We start from the raw sequence: 8,116 nt of genomic DNA, 5'->3' as shown, positions 1-8,116 counted from the left end.
TTTTATATGTTTGGAAGCCACCCAGAGTGGCTGGGGAAACCCAGCCAGATTGGCGGGGTATAAATAATAAAATTGTTGTTATTGTTGTTATTCTAATACATGGCACAATGCATGAGTAAATCACCTGTGTAGGACTAAATCAGGGAAGAGAAACCTGTAGTCTTCCAGATGTTGCTACACTCCCAACTCCCAGTAGCCCAAGCCATCATAGTCCGTGGTCAGGGATTATGGCAGTTCTTGTCCAGAAACATCTGGAGGGCCACAGGTTCTCCATCCCTGGACTCAACCATTTATATGAATCCTTCTAAGATTCATCTTCAGTTTGGAAATTTTTATCTTTCTATCCGACTGGAAATACTATGAAGAGCCAGAGTTCCCTGAGCTGTTTTGGCACACCTACAGCTTTGGCTCAAACTGGAAAGTCCAGAGGTGCAGTGAAATGAAAACAATGTGGTAAAGAATATATCATAACTGTCAGTGCTAGGCATTCAATGGCCCATCAATACTTCATGGTAGCAGCAGGACAGGATGAAAGCTTCCCTAGTCTGTTCTGTAAAATAACAGGTCCATTTCTGAAGAGAAACCACTGATCATTAATGCATGCATGCATACCGACAGAAAAATACATATGTTTCAGCAATTTCTAGAAAATGAAGCTTTAGGGGATCGGGAGACAATGTTCACTGGGACCATGACGCAGGGGGCAGGGCTTCCCTTTGGGTGCTATTTAAGAAATTAAACACATACATAAACACACATGGAATATAACCACACAGTTCACATATCATCTGGAACAGTGATGGGGAACCTGTGGCCTTCTGGGTATTAACTCCCACCAGTACTAGCTAACATGGCCTATAGTCAGGGATGATGGAAGTTGCAATCAAGTGAATTGTCCCTCTGGCCTTTTGTGAAGAAGTCTGGAGCTGCTCTCAGAGCCTCTCTGAGACCCTTTGGTAAGCTGAACTTTGTTTTGCGAGTCTTAGCCCATCAAGGTTTCTGTACACCCATGTTCAGCCCACATCTTCAGAGCCTGCATAGGCTGGGCGACGGGAGCACCTTCTCTGACCTTCCCATCACAGGACCGCAGGAACAGCAACACACCATCCTAAGGAATAGGTCCTGGTGCTGTGGACTCACATCTGCTGATATGAGCACCCAAATGCAGCAGAGTAAATGGAAGCAAAGCTGTGGAGGTTTTGTGGCATACCTACCGTAATTTATTTCTCCTAATTAAACAAATAAAAGAACATAACAAACATGTACAAGAGAAGCAGCTCTCATACAGTCATCCTGTCTCTAGGCAGATCAAAGGAAAAGTCTTGCATTACTAGAGATGGAAGTCTCGAAGAGTAGCTTCTGCCCCATCCTTTCTCATAGAATGAAAGTAAAACAACATGATCAGGTATCCTTGCAATGGGAAGGATGAAAATACTGACACAAGGATGGGGCATGAAGCTTAATGGCACTTGTACATTTGGGTCCAATCAATGGGGAAATGAGCTTTGAAGCTGACTGTACCAGGTATGGGTGTTGATTGCTAAAGTCATTGTAGGCTAAAAGGAAGATATCTCCCTATAAGAGAGGGAGATGTCCTTTAACAATATTCACTTAACCAGTCCAGGCTCAGATGCTTATTGTTTTTTGAAAAATTGTGGATGTGAGAAAGTTATGTTGATATGATTAAGTCCAGAGCGCTTGAGCTTCTGGCACCATGGGATCTGTTTTGAAATTCAGATAAATGATACAGTGGTACCTTGGGTTAAGAACTTAATTCGTTCCGGAGGTCCGTTCTTAACCTGAAACTGTTCTTAACCTGAGGTACCACTTTAGCTAATGGGGCCTCCCGCCGCCGCTGCTCTGCAGCCGCGCAATTTCTGTTCTCATCCTGAAGCAAAGTTCTTAACCTGAGGTACTATTTCTGGGTTAGCAGAGTCTATAAACTGAAGCGCCTGTAACCTGAAGCTTCTGTAACATAGCTGTCAACTTTTTCCTTTTTTTGAGAGGAATCCTATTCAGAATAAGGGAATTTCCCTTAAAAAAGGAAAACTTTGACAGTTATGGTCTGTAACCCGAGGTACCACTGTAGATAGAAATTAAGGGTGTGCATCAGATATCAGAATCCAAAATCAGAAGTCAAAGAGGGACACTTGGGAATGAATCAGTGCTAGTTCAAGCCAAAGCAGGATCTTTCTGAAGTGCCCTGAACTGAATCATTGAACACTTCATCAATTCAGTCAACTTCTGAGACTGGAACTGTGTGTGTAGGGGGGGGGGGAGGCAGGATGATATCTATCCTTCTGAAACATTGCAGATTTCTTACCTAGGGGCACCTCTCTGATGTGTGCTTTTTTTGTACATATTACGCACAAAACAATATGTTTTAGTCTTTAGTCTTTTTTTAAAATCACCTCAAAACTGTAAATGCTGCCATTGCAGGAAAATCACTGTGACTATCCTTCTGAAATATGGCAGAATTCATTCCCATGTAAGAGGTCTGCAAATGTAATCCAATTTGGTCCGTTTTTTTTGTTTTAAAGACAAATTAAAGTTGGCTATTTTTTTAAAAAAAATATGTTTGGATTTAGCAGGCTTCATCCACCCTAGAGAAGCTAAAATGCCTGCATCCCCCCACCCCAAATTTCATCCAATCTTGTCAAACAGTGAAAAAATAGCCATTTAAAAAATTCCCCATGATGGTGAATGCGGAGTCATGCAATTGGAATTTTCTGAATTGTGATTTGGATTTGGATCTGAACCAAATCACTCATCTTCTGAACTGGCCTAAACCAAATCAAGCTGTTTTCCAAAGCACCAAATTGGGTTCCAAACCAAATCTTGTGGTTTGTTATAAATCTTTTAAAAAGGGGAATTATCCATCAGAACAGTTCATGCCCTCCTTCTCCTGACAATAAAAATTTAAAGCTGAGCTGTGGTATTTTATATTGTGCTGCAAGCCAGTGTAAATTCACATGTTGCTATTATGATGCTGCAAAAATATAGCAATAAAATTGCCTTCTCTGGCTGTCCAGCAACTACCCATTTTCTCTAGCAACATCCGTGTTTCGTAACACTTTTAAGATCAATAGGAAATATGAAGAGCTGTCCAGAAAAGAGTAGATGAACTTTTAAAAACTACTGTTTATTTTCCTGTTGCCTGCTATTACTTTTTCTGTCATCTTTTTTTATCCATGTGGGTCCTCCTCTATTTACTTAAAAAGTAGCCTCTCTGATTCAAGATCATATTCTCTTTTAGGAGAAACTGTATGCAACAGTCAATTCTCCACAACTAATAGTGGGTTTGTATTTGGTGACACAAACATTTATTTCTAGGAGGGCGTTGCAAGTAATTACACTCATGCAACAGTCACAAACTCTAAATAACTGAAACTTCCAGAACAGGGGGAATAAGCTCTAATTTATCAATATGAGAATATGCACTCTCCCCATGCTCAGAGGAACTTTTTCTCACATACTCCAGGAGTCAGTACTGGAAACAGATTCCACATTTTATCCCTGGGTAGCATAGCTGTCAGCTTTTCCCTTTTTTAAAGGGAAATTCCCTTATTCCAAATAGGATTCCTCGCAAGAAAAGGGAAAAGTTGACAGCTATGCGGGTAGCCCTGACACAAATGAAGCCATGGTGGTGGCAATGCTAAACCCCACCACAGTTTGGTTTGGTTTGGTTTTCTTTCTTTTTGTTCTTAGGAAGTCTCTCTCTCTCTCTCTCTCTCTCTCTCTCTCTCTCTCTCTCTCTGTGTGTGTGTGTGAGTGTGTGCATGTGAGTTGGTTTGTATCTTAAAGGAAATGATCACTGAATAGCACCTTTCTCCTGCATGAAGGCCCAACTGCATGCAACGTGTAATATCTCCTGCTGTTTATACTTTAAAAATAGCTATGCAACAGGGATGGGATGCAAAGGCTGAATTGGTAAAAGTCTGTGTTGCCAGAGATTTGTGTATTCCACGCCCCCCCCCATTTTCATATTTTCCCAATCAGCCCCCACTGCCCTGCTAAGATTCTGTATTTCCCCCTCATTTCATTTATAGTTAGGTCACGAGTTTCTATGCCAGCTGGTTTAACCCGAGAAGCAAGGCTGGTGGAACTTTTTGTTGTTGTTGATAGCCACGTTCCTTTTGGGGTTAATCTGTCAGGGCCATAGATGGCCACCACTCTTATCTTCTTTTTCAAGCAGATATGAGGGCTTGGCCACTAGCCAGGCACACAAAAGATTCCACCTGTACTTCATACCCCTGTGATTTCTGTTCCCCCACCCCACAACAATGCCCTGAGCCTCGAATCATGTTATGTATTAAAGTTCTCACCCTGGCCACCAGGGGTATCGTGTACAGTGGTACCTCGCAAGACGAATGCCTCGAAAAATGAAAAACTCGCAAAACGAAAGAGTTTTTCGTTTTTTGAGTTGCTTCAAAACGTCTTGCAAGTTTGTTTCCTTTGTCTTGCAAGTTTGTTTCCTTTTTCTTAAAACCGTGCATTCACTTCGAGGAGCAACTCATAGCACGCAGTGTGGTAGCCTTTTTTGAGATTTTTGAAGACTTTGGTGATTTTTGAAGCTTTTCCAAAGTCCGTGCTTCGCAAGACGAAAAAATCTCAAGACGAAAAAACTCGCGGAACGAATTAATTTCGTCTTGCGAGGCACCACTGTATATAGTTTTCACTCAGGTCCACATCAGTTAATTTAGGCAGGAAACCCTGGGTTGTTGTTGTTACAATGTTGATAGCCGGCTACTTATAAAAGCAGGCCGGCTGAGCTGTTTGCTGTTCAGTTCAATTCCAGCTTATTTATAAAGAACCACTTGGAGAAATCTCTGTGTCGTCAGCTATGTCCACCCACTATTTAATAAATCATATATCACACAAGAAATTACTCCTGGGTTTCAAAAGTGGTTAGGTGGTTAAGGAGAAGAAGGAACAGCTGTAGAAACTGGGGTTGCCATATTTCAAACAGAAGCAAAATAAACAAACACGGCGTGCCAGCAGATGCGGTAATTTTGCAACCTGTCCCTCAGGCAGCCAGTGCTGCTGACCCCTCTGCCATCGAAGAAGAAGAGTTTGGATTTGATATCCTGTTTTATCACTACCCTAAGGAGTCTCAAAGCAGCTTACAATCTCCTTTCCCTTCCTCCCCCACAACAAACACTCTGAGAGGTGAGTGAGGCTGTGAGTCTTCAGAGAAGTGTGACTAGCCCAAGGTCACCCAGCAACTTTATGTGGAGGAGTGGGGACGCAAACTCAGTTCACCAGATTACGAGTCCACCGCTCTTAACCATTACACCACACTGGCTCTCACATTGCCCCCATATCTGCCTCTGGGGACACCATGTGGTTTGCTGCATACATGCGTCATGGCCAAACCCAGTGGTGGTTAGCAACAGGAGTGTGACTGTGTGAGGGTGAGATACCACCAGCAAGGGAGCCAGGTTTAAAGCTACATTTCCTGCTTTTATCAAATTTCCTGCTTGGCCATTCATCTGTATTGCTTCTTGGATTCCGTTCCCTGATTCAGTCGAAAGTGGTAGGATGTTGGGTTCCTCAGACTAAATGTTGAGAAGTACCGGTAGCTTTTTATAGCAGGAATAGAGAATGTGTGGCCCCTCAGATATCATTGGGCATTAGCCATGCTGACTGAGGCTGGTGGGAGCAGGCCATTGGGAGCAGGCCATAATTTCTTCAACCCTTTATAGAAAATGCAGTGGCTACTCACTCCAAGGAACAAAGGACAACTGCAAGTTCGTGGCTGTTTCAGAAGTCATTTGGTATTAAATGTTAGCGATTTCCTATTATCATCTTTACCTCTGATTGTTTCAAAGATATGTGCCAGCACGGTGTCTAAAAATACATATCAATTTCATGTCAGTTTCATGCCATTTTCTTAGCCTTCTCCAGAGGTCAAGCCACAGGAAATGGATACACAGCATTCCAAGGTGATAAAAGCAACAGAATGGGGCTGTGTGGTCCAATCCTTTTCATGCTTAGCCAAAGTTGTTATTATTTGAATTATTTGGAACTTACACCACAATAAGTAAGCACAGAAGTGCAGCCTTACAGTGCAATGCTGCTCATGTCTACTCAGAATTAACCCCACTGAATTCATTGAGGCTTATTCCCAACTAAGTGTTTATAGGTTTGCAGCCTAAGCCACAATTTTAGAAATGATTTTGCAATGCTGTTCTTAAGTTTAGTCCTGTTGACCATAGCAGGACCTCAGAGTAAATATGCATATAATCTGGTTGTAATGTAGATTATAGAGCGCAAGATGGGTTGCTTAAAGCATTAAAACAAGGACAGCGGTTTGGGGGTCAGTTCATACAGAGCAAGAATCAGAAATCCCCACACATATATCATCAGGTTTTACATATTTATAAAGTGTTATGTGCTCATGTAGTAATTAATATGACTATCACATTTGATGATTTACATATGGCAGTTGTGAAATGTCCTACACAGAACTGACTTTTCACATAAGATTTTCATAATGTGTGGGGCAATTATTGTTCACAAAGCACTTAGTGTTCGGACAGAAAATATATTAACCACTTGAGGGCTAACAGTCTGTTGTAATGATTAAAGGAACCCAAGGCTTCTGTTTTCTCTGCAATAAGGTTGTAAGTTCAAATGTTCAAGTCAAAATATTTTCATTTTAAATGTGTTTTATAGGTTGCATTTCAGGACCAGAACCAAGATATTGGGGGGGAGGTGTTGCTCTCTTCTAAATCTTCCTTGCAATTGATATAATTTGAACTGCTTAAAAAACTGTGACAAAATTTGAATCCCACCTCCCACCCCCCCAGCCACTGAGCTGAAAATGAGCAGAGACATATTGCTGGAAACATATTTATTTATGAAAATATTTATATTTTCAGCCCCATTCCAACATGGCTCACAAAAGCCAGTTAAAACAACATACAATTGGTAAAGCGATTAAAACAAAGAACCCAGATGAAAACCAACAACCAGATGTTAAGATTGCAGAAGGGGAGAAAGAAACGAAGAACACTGAATGAGTCAACACAGCAAAATGCCAGTAAATAATGAGTCGGTTGGGCTTCTCGCGGAGCATAATTCCGCAATCTGGGTGCCAAAACTGAAAAGGTCCTGTCCCACTTTCCAGCCATCTGAGAAATGGCAATAGGACAAAGCCTCTGATAATGATTGTACTTTTTGACCAAACGTACGTGGGAGAAGGCAATTCTTCCAAGTTGCCCACTCCCAGAGTTTATGACTTTATATAGCTAGGGACTCAATTCACTGAACTGTGATTGGAAATGCCAGTGCAATTTGAATGGTGTCAGTTACACCCTCTGAAAAACAGGCCCCAGACAAAACGTATCTGCATTTAGTTTTATAAATTTGATGAATATTGTTTGCACAGTCTATTGCTCACCATACAGCTGTCTTGTAATATTTCCCTTTGCCTCATCTTCATCAAATTAGTTACTGTAGAAATCAGTCCATGTTGGGGATGATCTTCCCAAACCAAATAGTATATGTTTTGGATTTTGGATTTTTTTAAAAAAGTTAAACACAGATTTTATGAAACTTGGGGGTTCAGTTTGAGGGAGGGAGGATGATGCCTGACATAGAGAGAAGATAAGTCTCAATGATCTGATTGTGAGTTGTTTGAAGTGTGCAGCCTGTGGGCTAAATCCTGATGGGTCTTGCTCTTGTGGGTTGAAGTCAGAAAGAAATAAGGCCCCTTTTTCTTCAGAATCAGATGCATTCCATATGGCAGTACTGGGAGGTGCAAAGATAAGGGTGGTTGTTTGTACAAATATTTTGCACAAATATTTCCCTGGCCTTGATGTTAAAACATGCTTAAATTCTGAGCCCAGGGGTACACTTAAAAAGATGGTAAACAATAAATGGTGTTTTCTTATTTGCAGTGCAAGTGGGGTTATCTGAAGGAAGTCCATGTTTGTTTGGGAATTAACAACAGCAGTAGGAAGTGTACTACTCCTGTCCACTCTTCTCTGTTGGCAAGAGGAATTTCACAAGCAACTAAAGCTTCAGCCTTCCAGCTCAGACTTCCTGTTTAGATGGGGCGGCCACATTTCTAGATGGGGCATTTGAGGGAGGGAGGTGGGAAGGATGTGAG

Source organism: Podarcis erhardii, assembly GCF_964252035.2.
Source record: "Podarcis erhardii genome assembly, chromosome: 9".
NCBI classification, from domain to species: Eukaryota; Metazoa; Chordata; class Lepidosauria; order Squamata; family Lacertidae; genus Podarcis; species Podarcis erhardii.
Note: the sequence above shows the minus strand (reverse complement) of the source record.